Raw genomic sequence first — 9024 nt, 5'->3', positions numbered from 1 at the left:
CTTCAGGGACTCATCTTCCAGGTCCCCAGGTTGCCCTGTGGCTGGATCTGTGGGAGACGATGGTAGGGGAGGCATCCTGGGAACATTTGTTGGGTGCCCAGAAAACAGGCACTGACTGCATTTGAATGGACGTATTTGAAAAATGAACTTTATTTCATTGCATACTGTTTCAGTGATTCATTCTTTATATGTGCATTTACTCAGCAGAAGTGAGTTCAAAATAAGATGGATGCTAACTTTATATGTTAATTTTAATATTGAAGCTATCCTGTATTTGAAGAATAAGATCAGTGCTTCAATTTCATTTCTTACGTGGTACTGAATGTTGTCATTACTGGGGAAAAAAATCATTTCCGAAGGCATCCTGCCCAAATTCCAATCTTAGAGGGCAAGAGGAGTCTTAGAAGAGGCAATTTTGCCTTTTGCTGATGTTCTTTTCAGTGATATGCTTCATTGTTCCCACAGTATCATTTACTATTTCGGTGTGAAGGGTAAATAGCAAGGGTAGTGGTTTTTTCTTACATTACAATGGAGTTTATTTACTAATTGGATTCTGAGAGTTTGCTGGGGTTGTTTGGCTGTGTCAAGAGTTTCATATATCCCACGGGCAAAGCTACTGGACTTAACCAAAAGTAAACTCAGCAGTTGTTCAGAAAAGTCCCTCCAGAAGACTTGAGTCACTGCTTAGTGGTTTTAGATATGACCTCATACTTGCACTGTCATTTGAATGAAAGACTCCAAATGTCTGTGTGGAAAACAAAGCTGATGAATGAATGAAAATACCTGCAGCAAACACTGAGGCACTATGAACCAGCCTGCCAAAGCATCTCCACTACAGTAATAGCTGTGATTCACTGCAGACACTGAACCTTCAAGAAACATTATATCTAACGTGGTTTAGTGTTAAAGATGTTTTATTCTATAGAGACTTTTGAAAATTGGCAATTGGGTATGACGCATACGTAACTCCCTATTACATGGAGTATTTGATTTGCCAAAGGCCCTGTATGTATCTGTTAGAAACATGTTCTATATATTCCTGTTTTTTTTTTTTTTTTTTCGGTACGCGGGCCTCTCACCGCCGTGGCCTCTCCTGTCGCGGAGCACAGGCTCCGGACGCGCAGGCCCAGCGGCCACGGCCCACGGGCCCAGCCGCTCCGCGGCATGCGGGATCCTCCCAGACCGGGGCACAAACCCGCATCCCCTGCATCGGCAGGCGGACTCTCAACCACTGCGCCACCAGGGAAGCCCTATATATTCCTGTTTATACCTACCCGAGACAAAATCTTGTTAATCCAACACTGACTTACTCAAATCAGCAATTCCAGGCACCTGTTAGATATTATTAATTATTTTAAAAGCTCTGTCTGGGTCCAACCCAAATGAAAATTATTAAAAATCAGTGCTATCCAGAATCTGCCATTTTCCAAAAATGGTTTGGAGTTATTTGTGACTGAAGGAGCAGTCATTTAGAAAGCACTTACTCTGTGCTAGCCATTCTTCTACACGATTTACATCTAGTAACTCATTTCATCTCTCCTCAGTCACTTAAGGTGGGTAGTATTACTCTTCCCCTTTGATAGATAAGGAAGCAAAGAAGTAACCTACCCAAAGGCAATCCCTGGAGGTGGTGGATGTGGGTTTCCATCTCAGCAGTTTGGGTCATCGTATGGGCTTAGAGTTCACAGGGTGTTTTAGAAGTCCTGTGCCTTTCTTTGCCCAGACCCCTGGTTTTCTCCGAGGTCCAGAGATACCTCCATCAGAAGTGGGAAATGCGGCCATGGCTGTAGAATCCTGAGCATTCAGAGCTCTCCCTGTCCTCCCTTTCCATCAGCGAGCCAGTCACTACAGCCGGACAGACGTTAATGAATGTTTCTCCTGGCTCTGCTGCCCCCTAGAGGTCGGTAGGGGTAAAGTGGATGAAGTCAGCATTTTCCCTCGGCTCCTTGGTCATAGTTAATCCCTTGACTAAACAAGAAAGGTGTGAGTCTTTCAAAGGCATATTTGCTACATTCTGTTTCACACAAGTTCTGGGACCTCTCCTCCAGGACAGTTATGGCTGTGGACCAAGACATTCACACCCAACAGCCCTGTGACACTGGGCCTGCAGGGGATTCCTGAGAAGCCCCAGCCTACCGAGGAATGATTTCCCACTGAGCAAGTACCAGTGTCACAGATGGCTGTACTGTTGACCACAGATTCCCGAAGAAGGGGTCTTGGGTAAATGGACAATACTGTGGCTCCCACATTAAACTCAAATACGAATTGTCTAAAACCACCAGGAAGGAAATATAACTTTAAGTCGCAACTTTATTAAATCTACTAGACAAATAATAGAAAACAAGGAAGATCATTGAATCCAAAGTTTCTCCAAGTGTTGTCTATGAATCACTGGATTTGGAAGGCCCTGAGATGTCAGTTAACAATCTAGATCCTGGATTCCCTTCAGACCGTCTAAATCAAAACCTCTGGGAGGAGACATTCCCCCTCCTCCACAAGAATCTACAGTGGCAACAAGAACCACCAAAATCCACTCCTGTCTGGAGAACAGTCTTCTAGAGCCCAATCCAGCCCTCCAGTAAGGGAGGAAAAGACAAATCTACTGGTCATAATATTTGAGGAGATTGCTCATCTTTACATTACCCACTCAGGTGAATAAAAGACTCTCTCAGGGTCCAAATCAGCGTAAGGAGGCTGCCAGGTTGGAGGTGGATAATACCAGTGTTCAGAAGTAACTGGTGACATTAAGTAAACCACCCCCATAGGGCTGGGGGTGAGGGGACAATTCTTTACCCTTCACAGTTATGGATTGGTTTGATCAATTACAAGAAAAATTACTCAAGGAGAATTTTTCCCCCTAAACTTAGGGTTCGACCCAGTCAGTACGGGTTTTGAAATGTAGGTGAAGGAGCCAGTGCCTTACAGGAGGGGCTCCTTGTGAGTGGGCTGAAGGAGCAGAGAAAGAGGCAGTGAAGATGGAGATTCCCTCGGGGGCAGAGCAGGGCTTCCGCCAGGCCTAGTTGTGCAGTTCAGCCCCTGCTCGATTTTGGGAGATCCACAGGCTGTGCATGAGTTTGGGGATGGTGGTCGTAGTGTCTGGGCCTCCGCTTGGAGATCACCTTCCTCCATACAAATACATCAGAAATATTTCTACATGTGGAACAACTCCTGCAGAACACCCACTGAACGCTGGCAGAAGACCTCAGACCTCCCAAAAGGCAAGAAACTCCCCACAAACCTGGGTAGGGCAAAAACGGAGACAAAAGGTTAGGGACGGGACCTGCACCAGTGGGAGGGAGCTGTGAAGGAGGAAAGGTTTCCACACACTAGGAGCCCCTTCGCGGGCGGAGACTGCGGGTGGCCGGGGGGGTGGGGGAAGCTTCGGAGCCACAGAGGAGAGCGCAGCAACAGGGGTGCGGAGGGCAAAGCGGAGACATTCCCGTGCAGAGGATCGGTGCCGACCAGCACTCACCAGGCCAAGAGGCTTGTCTGCTCGGCCGCCGGGGCGGGGGTGGCTGGGAGCTGAGGCTCGGACTTCGGTCGGATCCCAGGGAGAGGACTGGGGTTGGCAGCGTGAACACAGCCTGAAGGGGCTCGTGGACCGCGGCTAGACGGGACGGAGTCCGGGAAAAAGTCTGGACCTGCCGAAGAGGCAAGAGACCATTGTTAAGGGGTGCGCAAGGAGAGGGGATTCAGAGCACCACCTAAACGAGCTTCAAAGATAGGCGCGAGCCACAGCTATCAGAGCGGACCCCAGTGATGGGCATGGGACACTAAGGCTGCTGCTGCCGCCACCAAGAAGCCTGTGTGCGAGCACAGGTCACTCTCCACACCTGCCCTCCCGGGAGCCTGTGCAGCCTGCCACTGCCAGGGTCCCGTGATCCAGGGACAACTTCCCTGGGAGAACGCACGGCACACCTCAGGCTGTTGCAGTGTCACGCGGGTCTCTGCCGCCGCAGGCTCGCCCCGCACTCCGTACCCCTCCCTCCCCCCGGTGTGAGTGAGCCGGAGCCCCCAGATCAGCTGCTCCTTTAACCCCGTCCTGTCTGAGCGAAGAACAGACGCCCTCCAGCGACCTACATGCAGAGGCGGGTCCAAATCCAGAGCTGAACCCCAGGAGCTGTTCGAACAAAGAAGAGACAGGGAAATCTCGCCCAGCAGCCTCAGGAGCAACGGATTAAATCTCCACAGTCAACTTGATGTACCCTGCATCTGTGGAGTACTTGAATAGACAACGAATCATCCCAAATTGAGGCGGTGGACTTTGGGATCACCTGTAGACTTGGGGTTTGCTGTATGTTACTGACCAGTTTCTGATTTTTATGTTTATTTTAGTTTTTAACACTTGTTATCATTGGTGGATTTGTTTATTGGTTTTGTTCTCTTCTTTTTTTTTAAATTACTTTAAAATTTTTTTATTTTAATAGTTCTTTAAATTTTTTATTTTAATAACTATATGTATTTTAATTTATTTCTTTTTATTTCTTTTTGTTTCTCCCTTTTCTTCTGAGCCATGTGGGTGACAGGGTCTTGGTGCTCCGGCCACGTGTCAGGCCTGTGCCTCTGAGGTGGGAGAGCCAAGTTCAGGACATTGGTCCACCAGAGACCTCCCCGCTCCATGTAAGATTAAATGGCGAAAATCTCCCAGAGATCTCCATCTCAGTGCTAAGACCCAGCTCCACTCAATGATCAGCAAGCTACAGTGCTGGACACCCTATGCCAAACAACTAGCAAGACAGGAACACAACCCCACCCATTAGCAGAGAGGCACCTAAAATCATACAGTTGTAGACAACCAAAACCACACCACTTGGACGCAGTCCTGCCCACCAGAAGGACAAGATCCAGCCTCATCCACCAGAACACAGGCACCAGTCCCCTCCACCAGGAAGCGTACACAACCCATTGAACCAACCTTACCCACTGAGGGCAGACACCAAAAACAAAAGGAAGTACGAATCTGCAGACTGTGAAAACCAGACCCCAAACACAGTAAGTTAAGCAAAATGAGAAGACACAGAAACACGCAGCAGATGATGGAGCAAGGTAAAAACCCGCCAGACCAAACAAATGGAGAGGAAATAGGCAGCCTACCTGAAAAAGAATTCAGAGCAATGATAGTAAAGATGATCCAAAATCTTGGAAATAGAATGGAGAAAATACAAGAAACGTTTAACAAGGACCTAGAAGAACTAAAGAGCAAACAAGCAATGATGAACAACACAATAAATGAAATTAAAAATTCTCTAGAAAGAATCAATAGCAGAATAACTGAGGCAGAAGAATGGATAAGTGACCTGGAAGATAAAATAATGGAAATAACTCCCACAGAGCAGAATAAAGAAAAAAGAATGAGAAGAATTGAGGACAGTCTCAGAGACCTCTGGGACAACATTAAACACACCAACATTCGAATTATAGGGGTCCCAGAAGAAGAAAAGAAAAAGAAAGGGACTGAGAAAATATTTGAAGAGATTATGGTTGAATATTTCCCTAATATGGGAAAGGAAATCAAGTCCAGGAAGCACAGAGAGTCCCACACAGGATAAATCCAAGGAGAAACATGGCAAGACACCTATTAATCAAACTATCAAAAATTAAATACAAAGAAAAAATATTGAAAGCAGCAGGGAAAAGCAACAAATAACATACAAGAGAATCCCCATAAGGTTAACAGCTGATCTTTCAGCAGAAACTCTGCAAGGCAGAAGGGAGTGGCAGGCCATATTTAAAGTGATGAAAGGGAAAAGCCTACAACCAAGATCACTCTACCCAGCAAGGATCTCATTCAGATTCAATGGAGAAATTAGAACTTTTACAGACAAGCAAAAGCTAAGAGAATTCAGCACCACCAAACCAGCTTTACAATGAATGCTAAAGGGACTTCTCTAGGCAGGAAACACAAGAGAAGGAAAAGCCCTGCAATAACAAGCCCAAAACAATTAAGAAAATGGTAATAGGAACATACATATCGATAATTACCTTAAATGTAGATGGATTAAATACTCCAACCAAAAGATGTAGACTGAATGGATTCAAAAACAAGACCCATATATATGATGTCTACAGGAGACCCACTTCAGACCTAGGGACACATACAGACTGAAAGTGAGGGGACGGAAAAAGATATTCCATGCAAATGGAAATCAAAAGAAAGCTGCAGTAGCAATTCTCACATCAGAGAAAATAGACTTTAAAATAAAGACTATTACAGAGGCAAAGAAGGACACTACAGAATGATCAAATTATCAATCCACGAAGATAAAATAATTGTAAATATTTTTGCACCCAACATAGGAGCACCTCAATACATAAGGCAAATACCAACAGCCATAAAAGGGGAAATTGACAGTAACACAGTCATAGTAGGGGACTTTAGCACCCCACTCTCACCAATGGACACATCATCCAAAATGAAAATAAATGAGGAAACACAAACTTTAAATGACACATTAAACAAGATGGAGTTAAATGATACTTATAGGACATTCCATCCAAAAACAACACAATACACTTTCTTCTCAAGTGCTCATGGAACATTCTCCAGGATAGATCATACATTGGGTCACAAATCAAGCCTTGGTAAATTTAACAAAACTGAAATCGTATCAAGTATCTTTTCTGACCACAGTGCTATGAGACTAGATACCAATTACAGGAAAACAACTGTAAAATACACAAACACATGTAGGCCAAACAATACGCTACTAAATAACCAAGAGATCACTGAAGAAATCAAAGAAATCAAAAGATACCTAGAAACAAACGATAATGAAAACACAACGACTCAAAACCTATGGGATGCAGCAAAAGCAGTTCTAAGAGGGAAGTTTATAGCAATACAATCCTACCTCAAGAAACAAGAAACATCTCAAATAAATAACCTAACCTTACATCTAAAGCAATTAGAGATAGAAGAACAAAAAAAACCCCATATTTAGCAGAAGGAAAGAAATCATAAAGGTCAGATCAGAAATAAATGAAAAAGAAATGAAGGAAACAATAGCAAAGATAGTAAAATTAAAAACTGGTTCTTTGAGAAGATAAACAAAATTGATAAACCATTAGTCAAACTTATCAAGAAAAAAAGAAGAAGACTCAAATGAACAGAATTAGAAATGAAGAAGGAGAAGTAACATCACACACTGCAGAAATACAAAGGATCATGAGAGATTACTACAAGCAAATATATGCCAATAAGATGGACAACCTGGAAGAAACGGACAAATTCTTAGAAAAGCACAACCTTCCGAGACTGAACCAGGAAGAAATAGAAAATATAAACAGACCAATCACAAGCACTGAAATTGAAACTGTGATTAGAAATCTTCCAACAAACAAAAGCCAAGGACCAGCTGGCTTCACAGGCAAATTCTATCCAACATTTAGAGAAGAGCTAACACCTATTCTTCTCAAATTCTTCCCAAATATAGCAGAGGGAGGAACATTCCCAAACTCATTCTACGAGGCCACCATCTCCCTGATGCGAAAACCAGACAAAGATGTCACAAAAAAGAAAAGTACAGGCCAATATCACTGATGATCATAGATGCAAAAATCCTCAACAAAATACTAGCAAACAGGATCCAACAGCACATTAAAAGGATCATACACCGTGATAAGTGGGATTTATTCCGGGCGTGCAAGGGTTCTTCAGTATATGCAAATCAACCAATGTGATACACCATATTAACAAATTAAAGGATACAATCCATATGTTCATCTCAATAGATGCAGAAAAAGCTTTTGACAAAATTCAACACCCATTTATGATAAAAACCCTCCAGAAAATAGGCATAGAGGGAACTTACCTCAACATAGTAAAGGCCATGTATGACAGACTCACAGCCAACATCGTTCTCAATGGTGAAAAACTGAAACCGTTTCCACTAAAATAAGGAAAAAGACAAGGTAGCCCACTCTCATCACTATTATTCAACGTAGTTTTGGAAATTTTAGCCACAGCAATCAGAGAAGAAAAAGAAATAAAAGGAATCCAAATCAGAAAAGAAGAAGTAAAGCTGTCACTGTTTGCAGATGACATGATACTACACATAGAGAATCCTAAAGATGCTATCAGAAAACTACTAGCGCAATGAATTGGGTAAAGTAGCAGGATACAAAATTAATGCACAGAAATCTCTTGCTTTCCTATACACTAATGATGAAAAATCTGAAAGAGAAATTAAGGAAACACTCCCATTTACCATTGCAACAAAATGAATAAAATACCTAGGAATAAACCTACATAGGGAGAGAAAAGACCTGTATGCAGAAAAGTATAAGGCACTGATGAAAGAAACTAAAGATACAAACAGATGGAGAGATATACCATGTTCTTCGATTGGAAGGATCAACATGTGAAAATAACTATACTACCCAAAGCAATCTACAGATTCAATGCAATCCCAATCAAAACTACCAATGGCATTTTTCACAGAACTAGAGCAAAAAATTTCACAATTTGAATGGAAACACAGAAGACCCCAAATAGCCAAAGCAATCTTGAGAAAGAAAGATGGAGCTGGGGGAATCAGGCTCCCAGACTTCAGAGCTACAGTAATCAAGACAGAGCTACAGTAATCAAGACAGTATGGTACTGGCACAAAAACAGAAATATAGATCAATGGAACAGGTTAGAAAGCCCAGAGATAAACCCACGCACATATGGTCACCTTATCTTTGATAAAGGAGGCAAGACTATACAATGGAGAAAAGACAGCCTCTTCTATAAGTAACACTGGGAAAACTGGACAGCTACATGTAAAAGAAGGAAATTAGAACACTCTCTAACATCATACAGAAAAATAAAATGGATTAAAGACGTAAATGTAAGGCCAGACACTATAAAACTTTTAGAGGAAAACATAGGCAGAACACTCTATGACATAAATCACAGCAAGATCCTTTTTGACCCACCTCCTAGAGCAATGCAAATCAAAACAAAAACAAATGGGACCTAATGAAACAAAAGCTTTTGCACAGCAGGGGAAACCATAAACAAGACCAAAAGACAACCCTCAG

Source organism: Hyperoodon ampullatus, assembly GCF_949752795.1.
Source record: "Hyperoodon ampullatus genome assembly, chromosome: 6".
NCBI lineage: Eukaryota > Metazoa > Chordata > Mammalia > Artiodactyla > Ziphiidae > Hyperoodon > Hyperoodon ampullatus.
This window is presented reverse-complemented; position numbering follows the sequence as displayed.